General features: G+C 45.0%; 1 non-coding gene across 1 annotated transcript; it reads left to right on the top strand.

Moving 5' to 3' along the window:
* Positions 1–14079: 14079 nt before the first annotated feature.
* On the top strand, positions 14080–14152 carry trnaf-gaa (transfer RNA phenylalanine (anticodon GAA)). The gene has a single exon. It is a non-coding gene; the product is annotated as a tRNA-Phe (tRNA).
* Positions 14153–25085: the final 10933 nt, after the last annotated feature.

The following is a 25085-nucleotide window of genomic DNA, read 5'->3' as shown; positions in this document are numbered from 1 at the left end:
TATAGTGTTACAGTCATAGCTAGGGCATAGAGAAAGATCAACTTAAGATAAGGTAGGTCCATTCAAAAGTCTGATGGCAGCAGGGAGGAACCTGTTCTTGAATCAATTAATACGTGTTCTCAGACTTTTGATCTCTTTCCCGATGGAAGAAGGTGGAAGAGAGTATGTCTGTGATGCAACTTAAATTATATATGAGCATATGAAAGGGAGCAAAAGTAAGCCATTTGGCCCCTCAAGCCTTCTAGCATTTGATAAGATCATAGCTGATCTATTGGCATTTTGAGTTTCACATTCCTATCTATCCCTGATAACCTTTGATCTTCTTGCCCAACAAGAATCTATCCCCCTCCACCTTAAAAAATATTCAGTGATCCTGCCTCCACTGCCTTCTGAGACAGAGTTCCAAAGTTGCATTCTTCTTTAAGTTTAAGTTTATTTATTAGTGTCACAAGTAGGCTTACATTAACACTGCAATGAAGTTACTGTGAAAATTCCTTACTCGCTAGCGTTTGGAAAAGCACAACGTGTGCATAACATAGTTAAATATCCACAGTGCCGGGAACCTGTACTGATACAGCAGTTAATTTTGTCCCCCAGTGGTGAAACTGATATGGGTACATTGCTAGTACTGATGTACACAGCCTTATCAACAGAATTACAAACGAAACTGATGTTATAACAGCTCTCCAGCACCTGTTTGAATACACTGAGGAAGAGTTTAGCATGGTTAATGCACCTAACCAGCATGTCTTTCAGATTGTGGGAAGAAACCAGAGCACCTGAAGGAAATCCATGCAGACACGGGAAGAACATGAAGACTCTGCACAGACAGTGACCCAAACCAGAAATTGAATCTAGGTCCCTGGTGCTGTGAGGCAGCAGTGCTAACGACTGTGTCACCATGCCACCCACTTGTCTGTCCTAAAAGGGCAATACTTAATTTTAAAACAGTGCAATTAAAAGTTTTTTTTAACTTTCATTTGCCTTTTCACTGCCTGACTAGGATGGTTTATGTTAACCACTCAGAACATTTCCTCTCTTGACAATCTCTAGGAGATTGATCTACAATTGACATTCATGAGAATGATCCGGGGAATGGAAAGCTTAACATATGAGGAGCATTTGAGGACTCTGCACCTGTACTCGATGGAGTTTGGAAGGATGGGGATGGATCTCATTGAAACTTATAGAGTACTGAGAAGCCTGGATAAAGTGGACATGAGGAAGATGTTTCCATTAGTCAGGAAAACCAGGATCCGAGGACACAGCCTCAGAGGAAAGAGACAACTCTTTAGAGCCAAGATAAGGAGGAATTTCTGCAGCCAGAAGGTGGTGAATCTTCATTGCCATTACTTTCATTTGCCTTTTCACTGCCTGACTAGGATGCTTTATATTAACCACTCAGAACATTTCCTCTCTTGACACCTGTCTTGCATTATGAAGTTTTATTCCTTGTGATTGTTGCGAATGATCCCTGCTCCATTTATAGCTTCAGTTCTTCCCTGCCCTTCATTTTACTAAGCCTGATATTTAATTGTCTTCCAGAGACCTGCCTTAGTTACCATTGTAATGGTGGAAATGGAGCAGCACAGTAAACTCCCACACACACAACATTTGATAATGAGCAAATAATCTGTTTGTGTGATGTCTACTGAGGGATAAATATTTTCTGAGACCCCATGGAGAACTCCACCACTCTATTTTCCAAAATAGTGCCATGAGATCCTCACACCCACTCACAGGGAGATGGGGGCCCCAGTTTAATGTCTCATCAAAAAGATGGCACTTCCAAGACAATGCAATTGCTCCCTTGCTTGCACTAAGTTTAAGTTTATTTATTAGTGTAACAAGTGGGCTTACATTAAGACTGCAATGAAGTTACTGTGAAAATCCCCTAGTAGCTACACTCCGGTGCCTGTTTGGGTACACTGAGGGAGAATGTAGGATGGCCAATGCACCTAACCAACACGTCTTTGGGAGGAAACCGGAGCACCCGGAGTAAACCCACGGGGCGAATGTGTAATTTCACAGAAACAGTGACCCAAGCCGGGAATCAAACCCAAGGTGCAGAGGTTGAGAGGCAGCAGTGCTGCCCACTATGCCAACGTGCCACCCAGTGTCATGCTCATGTCTGGCATGGGACATTAACCCAAAAATTAGGACATAAAGGTGTGAGTGCTACCAACTGAGCCGCAATGGACACACATGAATCATTGATTGAAACACTGATCCTGAGGGGCCTTTACAGGGTGGATGTGGAGAGGGGGTTTTCTCTTGAGGCAGAATCTAGATCTAGGGGCCACTATTTAAAAATGAAGGCCACCCATTTAAAACAGACATGTTTTTTCTCAGAGGGTAGTGAGTCTTTTGGAACTGTCATCCTCAAAAGGTAAAGGGGGGAGAGTCTTTGAATATTTCGAAGCAGAGCTGGATAGATTCCTGATAAGCAATGGGAGTAGTGAAAGGTCATGGGGATGAGGCGGGAATGTTGGGTTGAGGCTACAATCAGGTGAGCCATGACCTCATTAAATGGTGGAGCAGGCTTAATGGGCTGAGTGGCCTACTATCTTTCGATTTGGAGGTGTTTACCGCCAGTATTTAGAGGTGTTTACCGCCAGTATTTTCTGCAGATTTCAGATCCTCAGCCTTGTTCACTAGCAAGTTGAGAAGAAACACCATGAGTAGAATAGCCTGTGTCCGCCCCATGGCATGTTTCACAGTGGCAGAGGTGACCCGCCATTGGCTGCCGGCGGGATCTTCTTGTCCTGCTGTTGTCAACGGGGTTTTCTGTTTTTAGCGCATTTAGCACACCTTGATTGCCACAGAGGGCTGTGGAGGCCCGGTCATTGAATGTCTTTAAGACAGCGATAGATAGGGTCTTGATTGATAAGAGGATCAAAGGTTATGGGGAAAAGGCAAGAGAATGGGGTTGAGAAACTTATCAGCCATGGTTCCATAGTGGAGTAGACTCGTTGGCTGAACAGCCTAATTTTGCTCCATATCTTATGGTTTTATGGTCTAATTCCTGGAGACTTCAGGGCCAATTCTGAAGGATTGGCAGGCCCTAGCTTTGGATAGAATTTGGGTACTGCCAGGGGAGACTGCTGGGCACAACTGTCTGGGCCTTTAGGTGAAACAGTGGTGCAGGAGATTTGGTCTTGTGGTCCCCATTCTCTTGCATTAAATACCACAAAGGAGGTGATCATGTTTCCACCATTTCTGGCCTTGCCAGTGATGCACATAGCCCATCAAAATGGAAATTTAAGGAAGGACTATTACTTTTGGCAGTAACCTCCACATTCTCACCAGTCTCTGGATAAAAGAAACTTAAGGAATTGGGATACATAACTTCATAGAAGCTGTCATATATTGGTCAAATGATTTCCTTTGGCAAGGGTGCACCCTGTCAGAACTCATTGCCCAGCCAAAAGATGTGTGGGTTAAATGGATTGACCATGCTAAATTGACCATTACTGCCTGGGGGATTAGCAGGGTAAATACAGGGGGTTATGGGGATACAGCCTGGGTGAGATTGTTGTCAGTGCAGGCTGAATGGCTTCCTCCTGCACTGGAGAGAATCTATGACATTTAAATACAAGATTAACCATGTGAGTTTGATACTGGACAAGCCAGCACCCATGGAAGCCATTATTCAGTGGGGAGCACTTTTGGGCTGAATTTTCCCAGTGGTTGGTTTAGAGGTTGGATGGGAGGAAGGAACAAAGAAAAAATAGGGGGAACCTCATCAGGACAGCTTCCTGATAAGTTGGCGGGTAAGTTTACTAGGGTGCCAGAGAGGCAGATCACCAGCTTGTTGCACAGAGATGGGCAGATAATTTCAATAGTTAAGTTCCCAGTAGGGGCCAAATTTTGTAGTACTGCCAACTGCCCCTGTCTACAACAATGGTGATGAAGTGGAAAAGGTTCAGGGCTTCAGGTTTCTAGGCGTTCAGATCACCAACAACCTGTCTTGGTGCTTCCATGCCGACGACATAGTTAAGAAAGCCCATCAATGCCTCTACTTTCTCAGGAGGCTAGGAAAACTCGGCATGTCCAGTACGACTCTCACCAACTTTTACTGATGCACCATAGAAAGCATTCTTTCCAGTTGTACCACAACTTGGTATGACTCCTACTCTGATGAAGACCGCAAGAAACTACAAAGGGTTTTGAACATAGCACAGTCCATTACACAAACCAGCCTCCATCCATTGACTCCATCTACACTTCCCGCTGCCTTGGAAAAGCAGCTAGCATAATCAAAGATCCCACGCACTCCAGACATTCTATCTTCCAGCTTTTTCCTTTGGGAAAATAATACAAAGGTCTGAGAACATATACCGACTGACTCAAGATCAGCTTCTTCCTGAACTTTTGAATGGTCCTATCATACATTAAACTGATCTTTCTCTACAAATTACCTATAACTGCAACACTATATGCAGCACCCTCTCCTTTTCTTCTCCTCCATGTACTCTATGAATGGTATGTGTTGTTTGTACAGTGCACAAGAAACAATACTTTTCACAGTATCCCCAATTCATGTGACGATAATAAATCAAATCAAATGAATCAAATCATCTTTCTACTCAGGTGGAGGTAATAGATCCCCCATGACAGATATAGATAGGTTATTGATTAGTAAGGGAATCAAAGGTTACAGGGATAAGGCAGGAGAATGAAGTTGAAATACATATCAACATGATCGAATGGCGGAGCCGAAAGGCCTAATTCTGCTCCTATATCTTACGGTCTTGTGGACACTAAGAGCACGGGAGCTATACCCTGATCAATATTTAATGCTCTGTCAACATCACACAGAAAAGAAAAACAGATAATCTGAACATTGATGCTTATGGGAGATTATTGTAAGCCGTTGATTGTCATGTTTCTTACATTACAGCACTGAGTACACTCCAACAGTACTTACATAAGGCAAAAAGCGGCACAGTGGCATAGTGGTTAGCACAGATGCCTCACAGCATCAGGGACCTGGGTTCAATTCATGGCTTGGGTCACTGTCTGTTTACAATCTGTATGTTTTCCCCGTGTCTGTGTGGGTTTCCTCTCGGTGCTGCAGTTTCCTCCCACAGTCTGAAAGGTGTGCTGGTTAGGTGCATTGACTGTGCTAAATTCTCCCTCAGTGTACCTGAACAGGCACCGGAGTGTGGCGACTAGAGGATTTTCACAGTAATTTCATTGCAGTGTTAATGTAAGCCTATTTGTGACACTAATAAATCAACTTTAACAGATGCAATACTGAGTGGGACAGGCAGCATCTGTGGAGAGGCAAGAGCAGAGTTCACATTTCAGGTCAGTGATCTTTCACTGCAAGTACTTAACCAGCTGTGAAGTGCTTTGGGACAGACTGTGGATGTGCAAGATATTACGTAGATTCAAGTCTTTTCATGTGTTTGGATTATTCAGACACTTCACAAGAGTAGAAGAGAGAAATTGATTTCGACAATATTCCGCCTGATATACTTATTAGACATTTCATTAGTTGAGAGGGCAGTACATTCACCCTGAGGCTGTTTCAATATTGAATATGTAAAAATTAGGATGAATCGCAATCTAAACTGAACCAAGGATGGGCACCTCTTTCCAAATGTAGCAACTGATCCCTTGCTCCACTCCTTGGCCTGTTAATTGGATGATAATCCAACTAATCAACGTGGACAGTTTGGGAAGCCCACAGACACAGTCCATGCTTAAAAAGGGCAATGGCCCATATTTCACACCTTTGTAAATGTTAATCTGTTAAATGTTCCTCTCGAAAGGTCAGATGAGCACCTCATTATTCACTAACCACTAAGTCCTTGCCGCTTTAAATGTCAAACCAAAACTCTTGGAAACTGCTCAAAATTTCTCCTGTTTCTCTGAGTAGGGCTGAATTCAGACAAATACATTTGTCATGCAAATTAAATATCTCCCCACCCCAACTCTCCTGCACCCCACTTCCACCCCCATCCTGATTCTCAACAGGCCCCAGAGATTCAACTGGGAAAGATCATAGAATCATAAAATCCTGACAGTGCAGAAGGAATCTGTACTGACAACAATTCCACCCAGGCCCTATCTCCATAACCCCATGTATTTACCCTCACTAGTCCCCCGGATGCAAAGGGACAATTTAGCATGGCCAATCCACCTAATCCGCACATGTTTGGACTGTGGGAGGAAACCAAAGCACCTGGGAGAAACCCATGCAGACCTGGGGAAAACATGCAAACTTCACACAGTCACCCAAGGTCAGAATTGAACCAGGGTCTGTGCTGTGAGGCAGCAATGCTAACCACTGTACCACTGTGTCACCCACAATTGTGTCGTATACTTTAAAGGTTCAATTTCTGGTTTGCATTGAGTGGTCAGGGTAGCAGTTGGATGAAATCCAGATCAGATTCCTCCTGTCCTGATTGCTGCAGAAACTTGCTGGTAATTACAAACAATTATCTTGCCCACGTTTTGCCCTCAGCTGCACAATTTTCCTGTAGCACCCCATGGTTAGGTCAGAGGATGAAAAATGGCCATTTGAAGGTGCTGAGGTTGAGGGAAGGGAGGGCGGAGCTGTGGAATGTGGGGAGGAGGTTGAAGCAGAGAGGGAGGGGGAGAAGGATCACCAGCTCCCTGCCCTGAACCCTCCACGCTGACACTATTGTTAAGAAAGCCCACCAACGCCTCTACTTTCTCAGAAGACTAAGGAAATCAGGCATGTCCGCCATGATCTCACCAATTTTTATAGACGCATCATAGAAAGCATCCTTTCCAGATGTATCATAGCTTGGTATGGCTCCCACTCTGATCTCAGCTGACAAAGGGTCGTGAGTGTAGTCCAGTCCATCACACAAACCAGCCTCCCATCCACTGACTCGGTCTACACTTCCAACTGCCTTGGGAAAGCAGCCAGCATAATTAGCTCTCTTCCACCTTCTTCTGTCGGGAACAAGATCCAAAAGTCTCAGATCATGTACCAACCAACTCAAGAACAGCTTCTTTCTTGCTGCCATCAAACTTTTGAATGGACCAACCACATATTAAATTGATCTTTCTCTACACCATAGCTATGACTGTATCACTATATTCTACACCCTTTCCTTTCCTTCTTCCCTAAGTACTCTATCTATGGTATGTTTTGTTTGTGTAATGGGCAAGAAACAATGCTTTTTACTTTTATACATGTAACAATAAAAAATCAAATCAAAATCAAATTTCATGGAATATAATGCTAGCAAGACTGAGCTCCTTAAGGGAGGAGGGAAAAGGAGGGAGAGATCGATTGAAAACTGCTGCCTCATAGCACCAGGGACCCAGGTTCGACTCCCAGTTTGGATCACTGTCTGTGTGGTGTCTGCACGTTCCCCCTATGTCTGCATGGGTTTCCTCCGGATGTTCCAGTTAGGTGCATTTGCCATGCTAAATTCTCCCTCAGTGTACTCGAACCGGCACCAAAGTGTGGCGACTAGGGGGCTTTCATTGCAGTGTTAATGCAAGCCTACTTTTGACACTAATAAAACTAAAATAAACCTTAAAACTTTAAACTTTCTGAGAGAAAAAACTTCTCCTCATCTGTCTTTAAAGGGAGACCCCTCATTTCAGCACTGTGTCCTTTAATTGTAGACTCCGCCACAAGGGGAAGCATATTATTTGGTCATCAACACATTGCTGCTTTTGGAATCTTGTTGTGCACAAATTGGACGCCACATTTCGCACAGTGGGTATGCTTCAAAAGCACTTCTAGAACATAGAACATAGGAAAACTACAGCACAAACAGGCACTTCAGCCCACAAGTTGCGCTGAACATGTCCCTACCTACTAGGCTTACCTGTAACCCTCTATCTTACTAAGTCCCATATACTTATCCAAAAGTCTCTTAAAAGACCCTATTGAATCCACCTCCATCACCACCACCGGCAGCCGATTCCACGCACCCACCACCCTCTGAGTGAAAAACTTAGCCCTAACGTCACCTCTGTACCTACTCCCCAGCACCCTAAACCTGTGTCCTCTTGTGGCAACCATTTCAGCCCTGGGAAAAAGCATCTGAGAATCCACAAGATCAATACCTCTCAGCATCTTATACACCTCTATCAGGTCACCTCTCATCCTTCGTCTCTCTAAGGAGAAAAGACCGAGCTCTCTTAACCTATCCTCATAAGGCATGCCACCTAATCCAGGCAACATCCTTGTAAATCTCCTCTGCACCCTTTCTGTGGCTTCCATATCCTTCCTGTGATGAGGTGACCAGAACTGAGCACAGTACTCCAAGTGGGATCTGACCAGAGTCTTATACAGCTGCAGCATTATCTCCCGACTCCTAAACTCAATTCCTCGATTGATGAAGGCCAGTACACCATACGCCTTCTTAACCACATCCTCTACCTGTGAAGCTGATTTGAGCATCCTATGAACCACTACCCCAAGATCCTTCCGATCTTCACACTGCCAAGAGTTTTACCCTTAATATTATATTCCGTCATCCTATTTGACCTGCCAAAATGAATCACCACACACTTATCTGGGTTGAAGTCCATCTGCCACTTCTCCACCCAGTCTTGCATCCTATCTATGTCTCGTTGCAACTTCTGAAATCCCTCCACACTATCCATAACACCTCCAACCTTTGTGTCATCGGCAAACTTACCAACCCATCCCTCCACTTCCTCATCCAGGTCATTTATAAAAATCACAAACAGTAAGGGTCCCAGAACAGATCCCTGGGGCACTCCACTGGTGACCAACCTCCATGCAGAAAAAGACCCATCTATAACCACTCTTTGTCTTCTGTGGGCAAGCCAGTTCTGGATCCACAAAGCAATGTCCCCTTGGATCCCATGCCCCCTCACTTTCTCAATAAGCCTTGCATGGGGGACCTTATCAAACGCCTTGCTGAAGTTGAGTATCTTGTGGAGAGAGGCACTATAAAAATGCAAGTCTTTTCACTTTATCTAATAGAGACAAAATTCAGGGATTTCTTTAATGTGTTTGTCAAAGCCAATTTTACGACCAAAGTATTGCCATTCTACTGAGCAATCTTCCCACCTTGTAACATCCTAACAGCCTATTGTACCAAAATCTAATTAATCAAACCAATTTCAAGTTAAAACTTTTGAACGGGATCAAAATGAACCAGAATCCATCCCATTCATGCTGTTTTCTGATATTCCAATGGAAACAAGCCTTTCCCAACAGTCCCATGATTCCTAGGTTGATGCCTTGACCATCAGAGTCCACCTGCCTAATTTGCATTTTTAAAAAGCCTGGCAGTTAACTGTTCCCTAGTGCATGCTATGTCGCAAAGCCTCCACCAATCAGATTCCACTTGCCAACCAATCAGCACTCTCTTCCCATGCAATACAAATTGTCGTTCCCTTTTACTGTTGGAAATTTCTTGTCAGTTATTTTAATACAAACATTCGAATTGGGAGCAGGAATAGGCCATCCAGCCTCTCGAGCCTGCTCCGCCATTCAATAAGACCATGGCTAATCTGATTGTAACCTCAACTGGGCATTCTCATCTACCTTAATAATCTTTGACTCCCTTGTTAATCAAGAATCTATCCAACTCTGTCTTAAAAATATTCAAAAACTCTGCTTCCACCACCTTTGAGGAAGAGAGTTCCACAGACCCTCTGACAGAAACAACTTTCTCCTCCTCTCTGTCACCCCTTATTTTTAAACACCTAATTCTGGGTTGTCCCGCAACAGGAAATTCTCCTGTCTCGCACGCCATAGGAATCGTAGTGGGTGAGACAGGAAAGTCGGCAGACCATTTATAGGTCCGTTGAGCGCAGGTGAGAATTTCCAGTCTTGGGGCATGTAGGGCCGGTGAATCCTTCCTACCCTCACACCCACCCTGTTAATACCTTGCAGGATCTTATATGTTTCAATCAAGTCACCTCTTACTCTTCTAAACCCGAGTGGGTACATGCTTAGCTTGTCCAACCTTTCCTCATAACACAACCTGCCCATTGCTGATGAGTGCCAGACAAAAAGTTTTGACAGGGTGTCAATTTTTATGACAATACGCAAGTTCTGTACAACCAAACAACCACTCTCAAAATGGGAGAATTTGAATCAAATAATCCCTCCCTTTCAAATCTCACCCATTGGAATTTCCTGTTTCCGCAACCCTTCTCAATTTCTTGTCCCACTTCACTCAGAATCTAACAATAGAATTTGCCTCATGGGGGTTGAATTGTATCATAGGGAAGGAGGTCCCACCGTTAAGATCAAAAACAGGATCAGCGGCCACGGTGGGGGATGGGGGTGGGGTGTGGGTGCAGGGCCATCATCCAGTTGGGGGCGGTACTCTGCCTCTCAGAGCCATCATGCAATCAGAGCACCAGCAGCTAGGCAGCGCCACCAAAAGAAGCGGCAGCTGAGGCTGCACAGGGAGAAAGACTGGCCACTTTTCATTGAGGCATCCTCAAAGGGCAGATAAGAAACAGTTTCAACTTACCAGAAGGTCAGGCCCCAGCGACTGCAGGGATGAACCCTCCAGCACTGAGGTCTCAGCAGCAGCTGTTGCCACTGCTGGGGGTTCACTCCATGAATCATGAACCTCCAACCCTAGGACGCCACTGGGAATATCTCGATGTACCCTGCTGGACTCCCTAAGCAGCATAGGGCCTCACCAATGGCTGGAACTTTCCAGTCATGCCAGCTGGATCTTCTGGTCCTGTCGATGACGCACCCCTGCCGTGGGTTTCCCAGCAGCATGAGATGGAGTCACTGGGAAATACCATTGAGAGTGATGGGACCAGAAGATCCCACCACCGGCCAATGGCGAGCTACCTTGTGCCATGAGAAAGATGACACGGGAGGCTGGAGATGCCTGCCCAATGTAAACTTTCGATGTCACGATGAAATTATTGCCAAACTAATTGAATTAACTAGCCACCTGCCCACCTACTGTTGGCACATGCCCAGGCCACTGTAATTCATGTTGATGGGAATGCCCCATATTAGGAGTCCTTTCCAATGCTTTCTGGCTATTTTACAAGCCCTTTGTGCTCCCAACCTGTCTACAGAGAGCTGGTAAAAATGTGGCTTTAACCAGCTCTAACTCTAACCCTTAAACTCCACTGACTAATCCTCCTCTGACACTTCTCAACCTTTCTGCCCCTCTTTCTGCTTTGAATGGAAATACTTCCATGAATGTTCCCCTTAAGTTCCTGCTCTATTTAACCCCCATTTTAAGAATGATTTAAGATGTTAAAAGGAGCTGAAGGGTGGATAGAGAGAAACTATTTCCTCTGCTGATGGGGGCAGAACAATAGGTACCGGGGGCATGGAGTTGGGGGTAAGGTGTTAGCGTGGATAGAGGATTGGCTGTCAAATAGGAGGCAGAGAGTAGGTGTCAACGTGTGCTATTTGGATTGGCGGCTGGTGACTAGTGGAGTGCCCCAGGGATCGGTGCTGGGGCCTCAGCTATTTACCATTTATGTAGATGATCTGGAGGAGGGAGCTGAGTGTAAGGTGTCGAAATTTGCTGATGACACAAAGATAAGTGGAAAAGTAAATTGTGCGGAGGATGTAGAAAGTCTGCAGAGGGATCTAGATAGGCTGAGCGAGTGGGCGAGGACCTGGCAGATGGAATACAATGTTGGCAAGTGTGAGGTTATCCACTTTGGCAGGAATAATAGTAGGAAGGACTACAACTTAAAGGGCGAAAAGCTGCAGCATGCTACGGTGCAGAGGGACCTGGGGGTCCTTGTGCATGAGTCACAAAAACCCAGCCTACAGGTGCAGCAGGTGGTCAGGAAGGCAAATGGGATGCTGGCCTTCATAGCAAGGGGGATTGAATATAACTGTACAGGGCACTGGTGAGGCTGCAGCTGGAGTACTGTGTGCAGTTTTGGTTGCCACACTTGCACAAGGATATTTTGGCCTTGGAGGGAGTGCAGAGGAAGTTCACTAGGCTGATACCGGAGTTGAGGGGGTTGAGCTATGAAGAGACACTGAATAGACTGGGCTTGTACACGTTGGAGTTTAGAAGGGTGAGGGGGGATCTTATTGAGACGTATAAGATGATGAAGGGGCTGGATAGGGTAGAGGTGGAGAGGTTCTTCCTGCTCAGAAAGGACAGCAGGACTAGAGGACACAGCCTCAAGATAAGGGGGGAGCAGTTTAGAACAGAGTTGAGGAGGAACATCTTCACTCAAAGGTAGGTGAATCTCTGGAATTCTCTGCCCGTTGAAGTGGTGGAGGCTACCTCGCTAAATATATTTAAGACGCGGGTAGATAGGTTTTTGGTAGGCAAGGGGATTAAGGGTTATGGGGAGAAAGCGGGAAAGTGGAACTGAGCCACTTCAGATCAGCCATGATCTTATTGAATGGCGGGGCAGGCTCGAGGGGTTAGATGGCCTACTCCTGCTCCTCTTATGTTCTTATGAACCTTAAAATTAGAGTTAGCACCCTCAATAGTAAAGCCAGGGAGAAGTTCTTCACATAAGGGATAGTGGAAATCTGAACTCTAAAATTTATTTATTACTGTCACAAGTTGGCTTACATTAACACTGCAATGAAGTCACGTGAAAATCCCCTAGTCGCCACACTCTGGCACCTGTTCAGGTACACTGAGGGAAAATTTAGCATGGCCAATGCAACTAACCAGCACATCTTTTGAACTGTGGGAGGAATCCAGAGCACCCAGAGGAAATCCACACAGACACAGGGAGAATGTGCAGACTCCGCATAGACAGTAAGCAAAGCCAGGAATTGAACCTGGGTCCCATGCACTGTAAGGCATCAGTGCTAATCACTATGCCACTATGCCTAAAAAGAAGTGTTTGAAGTTGGAGCAAGGGGGAACAATAAAAAAACTGAGATAGGTGAACAATTTCTTCGTTAAGTAACAGAACGAGACTAAGGCGGAGAGATGGAATTAAGATGCAGATTAATCGTGATTTAATTCAGCAGACGAACACTGTAAAGGGACTGAATGTTTCAATGACTCAAATATGTTATTTAGGAAGAGAATGTTGTACAAATCATTGTAGATGTTCTCACCATGACCTGCTGATAACTCCGAAATGCCAACTCTTGTTCTGCTGTTTCCTGTTCCAAGTGGTCATTCTGCTGAATATTGCAAGAGCTTCAGTTCCACTCACCTCCCTCCTCCGCATCTGATTGTACTGAATCTGGGCCAACAATCAGGGATGAAGAGATTAATGTCATCAGGTCAAAATCAGCGCGTTAGCTGATGTCCCTCTCAGGGGAAAGAATTAGTAACTTCTAAAGCAGACATGAAGTTGAACATGATTGTTTTTGATGATGCTGCTTTTTCCTTGCACTTTAAGTAAATATGAATAATAGATATTGTTATGGAGCTGGAAAGGCGAAGAGATAAAGGCTGTTGTAATGGGCAATTCATTTTTAATAACTTACGGGACGTATACCAAGTTAGATTAGAAGACCCAAGTGATTGTATTTCAGGTTGCATTGTGACATATATTGGGATATACAGGACTGGAAATTTGACTGTGGTTCCAGGTCATCAGTGTGCACTCAGGTATTCCCTGGATCTGCATCATTTCACTGACCATGCTACACGCAGCCCAATCCACAGTCCTGAAAGGCTTGGAGGGGAGTTTGTGGCTGTTGGTGTTCCCAAGCATTTGCTGCCCTTGTCCTTTTAGATGGTAGAGGGTGCGGGTTTAGAAGGTGCTGTTGAAGGAGCCTTGATGGGTTGATGCAATGAAAATTGTGGATGGTACACACATCTGTTAGTATGTGCCAGTGATGAAGGCAGTGGATGTTGTTGATGCTGGATCTGGTGCTAATCAAGTAGGCTGCTTCTTCCAGAATGGTATCGAGCTTCTTGAGTGTTGGTGGAGCTGTTGGAGAATATTCCATCACACTCCTGACTTGTGCCTTGTAGATGCTGGACAGACTTTGGGGAGTTCAGAGGTGAGCTACTCGCTGCAGGATTCCCAGAATTCCCAGGGAAGATGGCTGGATTCTCTCTCGTTCTGTATGTCATTGTCTGGCACTTACGTGATGTGAATGTTACTTGTCATAAGTCAACGCAAGCCAATATTGTCCTGGTCTTGCTGCATATGGGCACAGATTAGCCGGCCAAAGTAGCTCCGTTGGGAGAGCGTTAGACTGAAGATCTAAAGGTCCCTGGTTCAATTCCGGGTTTCGGCAGGATCCTCTTGCTGGTTGGGTAGCTAATATGGTACCGCTGTTTAAAAAGGGCAGTAGGGATAACCCTGGTAATTACAGACCAGTGAGTTTGACATCAGTGGTAGGAAAATTGTTGGAAAAAATTCTTAAGGATAGGATGTATAAGCATTTGGAGTGTTGCGATCTGATTAGGGATATGCAACATGGCTTTGTTCAGGGGAGGTCTTGCCTCATGAATCTGGTAGAATTTTTTGAGGACGTGACAAAAACGGTTGACGATGGGCGAGCCGTTGATGTCATCTATATGGATTTCAGTAAGGCGTTTGACAAAGTCCCTCATGGTAGGCTGGTAGAAAAAGTTAAGGCACATGGGATACAAGGACAGGTAGCTAGATGGATTGAAAACTGGCTAGGCAATAGGAGGCAGAGAGTAGTAGTGGAAGGGTCCTTTTCTGGCTGGAGGTCTGTCACCAGTGGTGTGCCGCAGGGCTCAGTACTGGGACCTCTTCTTTTTGTAATATATATAAACAACTTGGAAGAGGGCGTACGTGGTGTGATCAGCAAGTTTGCGGATGACACCAAGATGGCAGGATTGGCGGATACTGAGGAAGATTGTCAGGTGACACAGCAGGATATAGATAGGTTGGTATACTGGGCAGATAGATGGCAGATGGAATTTAACCCTGATAAATGCAAGGTGATGCATTTTGGAAGGAATAATGCAAGGAGGAGTTACATGATAAAAGGTAGACCAATTATGAGTATAGAAACACAGAGGGACCTGGAAGTGCAAGTGCACAAGTCTCTGAAGGCGTCAACACAGGTGGAGAAGGTTGCAAAGAAAGCTTATGGAATGCTAGCCTTTATAGGAAGGGGTATAGAGTATAAGAGCGGTCGTCTAATGCTTCAGTTGTACAGAACGTTGGTTAGACCGCATTTGGAGTACTGCGTCCAGTTCTGGTCACCTTACTACCGGAAGGGCGTGAAGACCCTGGAGAGAGTGCAGAGGAGGTTTACCAGGATGCTGCCTGGTATGGAAGGACTGGGTTATGAGGAAAGATTGGGAAAACTGGGCCTCTTTTCCTTAGAAAGACAGAGATTAAGGGGGGATCTGATAGAGGTGTATAAAATAATGAAAGGTATAGATAGAGTCAACAGTGGCAGGCTTTTCCCTAGACTGGGCACAACTATCACGAGAGGTCACGATCTAAGGGTGAGGGGGGAGAAGTATAATTTCGATACTAGAGGAAGGTTTTTCACACAGAGGGTTGTGGGGGCATGGAATGCGCTACCAAGTAAGGTGGTGGAGGCAGGCACTCTGGACTTGTTTAAGGTTTACTTAGATAGGCACATGAGTGAAACAGGGATGGAGGGTTATATAAGATGGTTTTAAAAAGGGACAGAGCCTCGGGTCGATACTGGAAATGTAATAGTATATGTTAATGTTTTGTCTCTTTAATCCACAGGTGTCGGTCCACCTTGTTGTCAAACGAGGGGCATGCACACGGTGGGTCATGCGTGGGCTGCTCTTGGATGTTTTGAGAGTGGCCTAGTACTTTGTGTCGATGTGTGTGCTTAAATCTGGACCAGCAGACGGGCACCACAACAGCTCAGTGACTATCACTGATAGCTGTGCAGATACATAGATTTGGGCCAGTGTCTGTGGGAGTTTGCGCATTCTCCCTGTGGTTGCGTGGGTTTCCTCCGGGTGCTCCGGTTTCCTCCCACACCCCAAAGATGTGCTCTTAGGCTGATTGGTGTACCAAATTGACCCTACACTATTCTCCCCTGAATCTGGCTACAGTAGGGGTACCATTCGCATACACACGGGGCAAGGTAGGTGTAGGAAAATGCTTTAAAATGGTGGCGCGGGCTCGTTGGGCCGAAGGGCCTGTTTCCCGTGCCGGGTTGTTCTTTGTTCTTTGTAGATTGTTTCAGTATCTGAGGAGTCATGAGTGATGCTGACCATTGTGCAATCATCCACAAACATCCCCACTTCTGACCTTGTGATGGAAGGAAGGTGATAGATGAAGCAGCTGAAGATAGTTGGACCTAGAATGCTACCCTGGGGAACTCCTGAGTGATGCTCTGAAACTGAGATTATTGACTTCCAAAAACCATAATCATCTTCCTTTGTACTACGCATGACTGCGAGCAATGGAGAATTTTCCCAGTGATTCCCATTAACTCCAGTTTTGCCAGGGCTCCTTGATACCACACTCAGTCATATGCTGCCTTGACGTCAAGGGCTGTCATTCTCACCTCACCTCTGACTTCAGCTCTGTTGTTTATGTTTGAATGAAGGCTGCAATGAGGTCAGAAACTGAGTGGCCCTGGCCGAACACAAACTGAGCATCAGTGAGCAAGTCATTGCTAAGCAAGTGCCACTTGATCGCACTGTTGGTGACCCCTTCCATCACTTTGCTGGTGATCAAGAATAGGCTGATGGGATAATAATTGGCCATGTTAGAATTATCCTGCTTTTTTGGACAGAACATACCGTGGCAATTGTCCATGTTGCTAGATAGGTGCCATTGTTATGGGTGTACTGGGGCACAGCTAGTTCTGGAGCACAAGTCTCCGGTGCTATTGCCATAATATTGCTGAGCGGGGCCCATATCCCTTGCAGTACCCAGTACTTTCGATCAGTTCTTGATATTACATGGAGTGAATCAAATTGGCTGGAGACTGGCATCTCTAATGCTGGGGTCTTCAGGAGGAGGCATTTCTGGCTGAAATTGTTGCAAATGCTTCAGCCTTATCTTTTGCACTGATGTGCTGGGCTCCTCCATCATTGAGGACGGGGATATTTGTGGAGCCTCCTCCTCCAGTAAGTTTTTTAACTGTCTACTGCCATTCACAGCTGGACGTGGCAGGATTGCATAGCTTAGATCTAACCAGTTGCAAGGCTGTGGGATCACTCAGCTCTATCACTTGCTGTTTATGCTGTTTGGCATGCAAATAATCCTGTGTTGTAGCTTTACCAGGTTGACACCTCATTGTTATGTATGCCTGGTGTTGCTCCTGCCATGCCCTCCTGTACTCTACATTGAACCAAAGTTGATCCCCCTGCTTGGTGTTAATGGTAGAGTTGGGGATATGCCAAAATGGTACAGATTTGATTTGATTGAATTTGATTTATTATTGTCAGAAATATTGGAATACAGTGAAAAGTATTGTTTTGTGCATGCAATACAGACAAAACATACCGTTCATAGATTACAAGGGGCAAAGGAAAGGAGAGGGTGCAGAATATAGTGTTACAGTTACAGACAGGGTGAAGAGAAAGAACAGCTTAAGATATGATAAGTCTATTCAAAAGTCTGATGGCAGCAGGCAAGAAGCTGTTCTTGAGTCAGTTCATCTGTAATCTGTGGCTTTCGTTTGATTTGATTTGATTTATTATTGTCACGTGTATTAATATACAGTAAAAAGTATTGTTTCTTGCGCACTATACAGACAAAGCATACCATTCATAGAGTACATATGGGAGAAGGAAAGGAGAGAGTACAGAGTGTTGTGTTACGTCATAACTAGGGTGCAGAGAAAGATTAACTTAATGCAAGGTAACGCCATGGAAAAGCTGATGGTAGCAGGGAAGAAGCTGTGTCTTTTTCCTGACAGAAGAAGGTGGAAGAGAGTATGTCTGGGGCGTTTGGGGCCCTTGATTATGCTGGCTGCTTTTCCGAGGCAGCCGTAAGTGTAGACAGAGTCAGTGAATGAGCAGGAGTTATACAAAGCTGTGATACAACCAGAAAAAATGCTTTCTATGGTTTATCTGTAAATGTTGGTAGAGTCATAGTGAACATGCCAAATTCCCTTAGCCTCCTGAGAAAGTAGAGGCATTGGTGGGCTTTCTTAACTATATGTCGGCATGGAGGGACCAGGATAGGTTGTTGGTGATCTGGACACCTGGAAACCTGAAGTTCTCAACCATTTTCACTTCATCCCCATGGATGTAGACAGGGACATGTCCTCCATTACATTTCCTGAAGTCAATGACTATCTCCTTCATTTTGTTGACATTGAGGGAGAGATTATTGTCATTGCACCAGTTCACCAGATTCTCTATCTCTTTCCTGTATATATTCTCATCATTGTTTGAGATCCAGCCCACTACAGTGGTGTTATCAGCAAACTTGAATTTGGCCACACAGTCATAGGTGTATAAGGAGTATAGTAAGGTGCTGAGGACGCTGCCTTGTGGGCACAGGTGTTGAGAATGATCATGACGGAGGTGTTGCCATCTATCCTTGTGGACTGCAGTCTGTGACTTAGGAAGTCTAGGATCCAGTCGCAGAGGGAGGAGCCAAGCCTAGGTCACAGAGTTTGGAGATACGTTTTGTCGGAATAATGATGTTGAAGGCTGAACTGTAGACAATAACTAGGAGTCTGATATAGGTGTCTTTGTTGTCTAGATGTTCCAGGATTGAGTGTAGGAACAGAGAGATGTTACCTGCTTTGGACCTGTAGCGGCAGTGGGCAAATTGTAATGGATCCAGGTAGTCCGAGAAGCTGGAATTGATTTGTGCCATGACCAACCTTTCGAAGCACTTAATAATGATGGACATCAGAGCCACCAGATGATAGTCATTAAGACGCGCTGCTTTGCTTTTCTTTGGTACTGGGATATGGTCATCTTCTTGAAGCAGATTGGTGTAAAGAGAGGTTAAAGACGTCTGCGAATACCCCTGCCAGCTGATCCATGCAGGATCTGAGTGCTCATCTGGGTACCCCATCCAGGCCAGTCGCTTTCCGTGGGTTGATCTTTGAGATGCTCTGATGTCTGCGATGGTAACCTTGGATACAGGTTTGTCCGAGGCTTCTGGGTGGAGGGCAAGTATCTTAAGTCTTTTCCCTGACGGAAGAAGGTAGAAGGGAGAATGTCGAGGTGCATAGGGTCCTTGAATATCCTGGCTGCTTTCCCGAGGCAGCAGGGAGTGTAGATGGAGTCAATGGATAGGAAGTTGGTTTGCGTGATGGACTGGGCTACATTCACAATCCTTTGTAGTTTCTTGGGGCCTTGGTCAGAGGAAGAGCCATACAAAGCTGTGAGACAAACGGAATGAATACTTTCTATGGTGCATCTGTAAAAATTGGTGAGAGTCGTAGCAGACATGCCGAATTTCTTTAGTCTTCTGAGAAAGTAAAGGTTTTGTTGGGCTTTGTTAACTGCATCAGCATAGGCGGACCAGGACAGATTGTTGGTGATCTGGACACCTAGAAACTTGAAGCTTTCAACCAAATCTGCTTATTGATATAGACAAATTATGTACAAGTTATGTACAACTCTTCTGATCCTCATGGCTCACAGTGCCTCCTGGAGTTTTCAGTTACATTGGTACGGTGAGGTGAAGAAAGGTTGGGAGGAGACTCAAGGTGGAACATGAACACAGGTGAGAGACATGTCAAGCCGACTGGTTTGTTTCTGTGCTGTAAATTCTATGCACTGTATTTTGGAGCTCATCCAAGATAGTTGCTGAGGTAGGGATGATAGTATGCAGCTGTTGCACCGTGTCAACAGGGGTCAAACTCAATTGGACAACTGTTCTTTCCCTGCTATTTCTCGTGTATTCATCTGCTATCATTTTAATAGGCGATCCAGGGTTTAACTAATTTATTTTAACTTATTTTGGGGATTTATTTAAACTCATTTTGGGGATTTGTTTAAATTCCTTCATCCTAATGCAACGGTTGCTATTTGATTGCGGTGCTGGGTGTTTTAAAGTCTTGGCATCAGTAGAAATCAGTTTCTGAGCTATTGCTTACAAAACCAATATGGAGTTAACTGGTTACAAAGCACGAGAAGCAACCACAGATTCAGTGGAACAACGCTGCCTGTCGACTGGAAGCAGGGCATTTCAAATTGCTCAAGCGTTCTGGTGCAGTAAAACAGGGGAAGGACTTTTCTGGTATTATAAATGCTGTGCAGCTACACCTGGAGTACTGTGTACAGTCTTGGTCTTCTTATTTGAGAAAGGACATACTGGCAGTAGATGGAGTCCAGAGGAAATTCACTAGGTTGATTCCGGAGTTGAGAGGGTTGGCTTGTGAGTAGATGGGGACGATACTCATTCGAATGCAGAAGAATGAGGGGAGATCTTATAAAAACATACAAAATTATGAAGGGAATAAATATGATAGAAGCAGGGACATTGTTTCTATGGGCAGGTGAAATTAGAACAAGGAAACATGGCCTCAAAATAAGGGGAAGCAGATTTAGGACTGAGTTGAGGAGGAACTTTATGAATCTGTGGAATTCACTGCCCAGTGAAGCAGTTGAGGCTACCTCATTGAATGTTTTTAAGGTAAGGATAGATAAATTCTTGAACAGTAAAGGAATTAAGGGTTATGGTGAGCGGGAGGGCCTATTTCTGCTCCTAGATTTTATTTCTCATGTTTGAATGAATTGTACCTAATAGTGCTTTTCATTACCTCAGCATATTCCAAAAACACTTTACAATGAAGTAGCTGATATGATGTTGGAACTTTGCAACCCATTTTGCTGCAGCTCGCTTCCACAAATGAGTAATAGTCAAAAATTCTGGCCTGCATTTTCCTGGCCATTCGTGCCTCTGGATTTTCCAGTCCGGCTGACAGCGCAATTAGGGTTTCCCAACAGCGAGGGGTGCATTCAACGAGAAATCCAGCCAAAGGTGAGCTACCTACACCACGCTAAACATGAGGTTGGTTTCAGGGAAAATCCCGCTCCCTGTTCTTGTGATGTGATTGAGGGACAAACACCGGCTAGCATACCAAGGAACACAAACACCCCCGCTACTTCTGTTCAAAGTAGCACCTTAGAAACCTTTCTGTCCATCTGAGAAGGCAGACAGGATCTGCGTTTACCTTCTTATCCAAAAATAACCCACACTTGCAACAGAGCAGCACTCCTTCAGTACTGCACTGTGGGTGCTGGCCCACTCAAGCGTCTCTGGAGTTGATCTTAAAATAGCATTGAGGTGTGAAGAAATGTTTAGGTTGAAGAGCAGAGTAGAACATTGCTCAAGACTATACAGTGGAACTATGGCCTGAATTTTCCAGCCCCGCACGCCAGCTGGGCCTTCCTGTCCTGCCAATGTGAATGAAGGTTTGGCGGGGGAAGCCGTGGGCGGGGGACCATGCGCTGGAAAATATCAGCCTATGTTTCAATATCTGCGTGCTTCACTGTAGAGCAGTCATAGAAATCAGAGAAAGCATAGAATCCCGACAGTGCAGAAGGAGGCCATTTGGCCCATGGAGTCTGCACCAACAATAACCCCACCCAGGCCTTATCCCCATAATCCCATATATTTACCTCTTTAATCCATTTAACCTATGCATCCCAGGACACTAAAGGGTAATTTAGCATGGCCAATACTAACCCATCTTTGGACTGTGGGAGGAAACCAGGGCGCCCTGAGGAAACTCGTGTAATCATGGGGAGAACATGCAAACTCCACACAGACAGTGACCCAAGCCAGGACTCAAACCCGGTTTCCTGAAGCTGTGAGGCAGCAGTGCTAACCATTGTGCCACCATGCCGCCCCCTGGATTCTGGAAGGAGAACCCACACTGCCTTGACTGTTTAAAGAGACAGAGCGCTGAAGTCAATCACATATCTCGCATACGTTCAAACTACGCACAGTGATCTCAAACCCTTGACACCGTGTCGTACAACAACACTACTCATGTCACAAAATCAAAATTCCACAAACAAGAAGATCTCATATCCTAAGTTCGGAAAATCCCTTTTGCAATCTACCCAATTTCAGAACTGGTTCACCCCACTACACCCAGAGCAATCAAGGCAACTTGGATGTTCAAAAGCATTTATTGCGAGGGGAATTGATTATAAAATTAGAGAGATTATGCTTCTGTTGTACGGGGCACTGGGGAGGCCACATCTGGAGTACTGTGTACAGTATTGGTCTTCCTATTTAAGGAAAGATATAAATGCATTTGAAACAGTTCAGAGAAGATTTACTAGACTAATACCAGGGATGAGCAGGTTGGCTTCTGAGGAAAGGTTGGAAAGGTTAGGTTTGCATCTGCTTGCGTTTAGAAGAGTAAGGGGTGACTTGATTGAGAGGCAGATGTAGAGACGTTTCCCCTTGTGGGAGATTGAACAAGGGGATCATTATTTACAAATAAGGGGTTACTCATTGAAGACAGAAATGAGTTAAATGTGTTTCTCTCAGAGGGTCGTAAGTCTCTGCAGCTATCTTCCTCAAAAAGCAGTGAATGCGGAGTCTTTAAATATTTTTAAATCAGAGTTATAGAATCATGGAATCTACAGGGAAGGAGGAAGCCATTTGGCCCATCAAGTCAGCACCGACCAAAATCCCAGGTTCCATCCCTGGAACCCCTCATATTTACCCTCCTAATTCCCCCAACAGTAAGGGGAGTTTAGCATGGCCAATCAAGCTAACCCGCATATCTTTGGACAGAGGGAGGAAACTGGAGCACTCAGAGGAAACACACACACACGGGGAGAATGTGCAAACTCCACACAGACAGTGACCCGAGGCCGGAATTGAACCCGGGTCCCTGACGTTGCTGACCACTGTACCATCATGCCACCCCTTGCTTAACAAGGGGGTGAAAGGTTATCGGGGGTTAGCAGGGATATGGGGTTGAAGTTACAATCAGATCAGCCATGATCTTATTGAACAGTGGAGCAGGCACGAGAGTCCGAGTGGCCTACTCCTATTCCTAATTCCTATGTTCGTATGATTAAATTCAACTCCATTAGGTGCAGGACTGGAAGGTACTGATGCAGCCCTGGTCCTTGCATGATTTAATTCCTTAATTAAGTATTGAACTTAGTAGTTTCATTGCCATTGTAGGAATGGTGTATTAGTTAGTGAGTTTAATGTAGCTTCAACTTAACATTATCCTTCTTTAGATATCCTGTCCATCACTCTATTATCCAAACAAGTTGTTCCTCTTTTTTTTCAATATCTACATGATTGTTACACCTTAGTATGTTTTTAACCTGCTTACTTAGTCTCTATGTGAATTTTTCACTGGTTATACTGCTCTTCAGCCTAAAAGGCTATAAACCTGGTTGTCTGTGAAGAAAAATTAGACGTTAGGCTTCTATCCACTAGAGTTTAGAGGAATAACAAGTGACTTGATTGAAACATGTAAGATCCTGAGGGGTCTGGGTAGGGTGAATGTGGAGAAGGTATTTCCTCTTTTGGGAGAATCTAGAACTAAGGGTCCCTAAACACGGAACTGTTTAAAAATAAGGGGTTGCCCATTTAGAATGGAGATGAGGCAAAATCTTTTCACTCAGAGTGTCATGAGTCTTCAGAACTCTATTCCTGAAAAGGCAGTGGAAGCAGTCTTTGACTATTTGTAAGGCTGGGGTGGATAGATTCTTGGTAAGCAATGGCGTGATAGGTTATCAGGGATTGATAGATTGCAGAGGTAAGGTTAGAATCATAGAATCCCTACAGGAAGAGGCCATTTGGCCCATCGAGTCTGCACCAACTCTCCAACACAGCATTCCACCGAGGCCCTTTTCCCATAATGCTGTATATTTACCCCACTAAATCCCCCTAACCTACGCATCTTTGGGCACAAAGGGACAATTTAGCATAGCCAATCCATCTTACCTACACATTTTTGGACACTAAGGGACAAGTTAGCATGGCCAATCCACCTAACCCACACACTTTTGGTTATTATATGAACAGCCATGGTCTTATTAAATGGCAAAGTATGCTCAAGGGCCTGGATGGCCTACTCCTGCCCCTTATTTGTATGTTCATATGTTCTAGAATAAAATGTCATTGTTATTATTATATTTCCATCAAGTTCAATGTCAGCTTTATCTATTCATCAGAACGTAAACTCCAATTCAAGTAGAATTTCCCCACTTGCATTCCGCAGTGAGTTGAACCCGCCTATGACCAGTCACTATTATTGATTGATTTGACCTACGCGGGAGTATCTAAACCTAGGCACCTCATTTCAGGAAGGACATTAAGGCCTTGGAGAGGGTGCAAAGGACATTTGAAAGAACGATGGGGGCGATTCTGTCAAAAGAATTCTAAGTGTTGAATTCACGTGAAAACTGGAGTAAATCACATTGTTTTTTTCAGTGGGAGTTTAAAAATAAATTTTCCACTCTGTCCACTAGCATGAATCAGTCCAGAAACCAGTGGGCAGGGCCTATTTCCACTGGAGAGGCTGGCAGCATGGCGTTGAGCAGGCCAGTGTGCATGTGCCTTTCTGTCAGCACTGAAATTGGCACGTGTGTAATGGCCCCTGTCTGCCAGCATCCTGATCACTAGCCAGCTCGATCACTGACCAAGCCTTCGATCCCCGCATTGCCTGTCCTCCGTTCCCTCATGGCTCAATCGCTGGACCCCTGACCATGTCCGGGCCCCTCCATCTCCCGATAGCTCTGCCATAGTGCCAACCTACCCTGCAGAGTCACCCCACCCCTACATCCCGAATCCCCAGTAGGCTGCCCCCTCCCCCCAAAAATCCAATGGCCAGTCCTGATCATTAGCTTCCCTCCCTCCCTCGCCAAATTTGACAGTATAGTGACAATGGAACCCCCCCCATCCCCATCGATTGGCCCACTAGGCTCCACCTTTTCAGGCACCACCCCCTAAGCCATGCCCCCAAAGGCTCTGCCTTCTTGCAATGCCCCATAATGAATAAACTTGAAATAAACTTTTAAATTATATTTAAATGGCTTTTTGCATATCTAATGCAGCTCTGTGCCTATTTCCCCGTGGAGAGAGGCGTTCAGAGCCAGATGCCCAGCAGGGATCATGGTAATCATGGTAAAGAAGGAACGTAGGAGAAGGGATAATCAGCCGTGGTTATCGAGGGAAATAAAGGAGAGTATTAAATTAAAAGCTAATGCGTTTAGAGTGGCTAAAAGTAGTGGGCGAGTAGAAGATTGGGAGAGGTTTAAAAATCAACAAAGAATGACTAAGAAGTTGATAAAGAA

The sequence above is a fragment of the Carcharhinus amblyrhynchos genome, chromosome 35 (assembly GCF_965287045.1).
Source record: "Carcharhinus amblyrhynchos chromosome 35, sCarAmb.v2.hapA, whole genome shotgun sequence".
In the NCBI taxonomy this organism is placed as follows: Eukaryota; Metazoa; Chordata; class Chondrichthyes; order Carcharhiniformes; family Carcharhinidae; genus Carcharhinus; species Carcharhinus amblyrhynchos.
The sequence above is the reverse complement of the archived record's forward strand: the minus strand, read 5'-3'. Positions and strand labels throughout refer to the sequence as shown.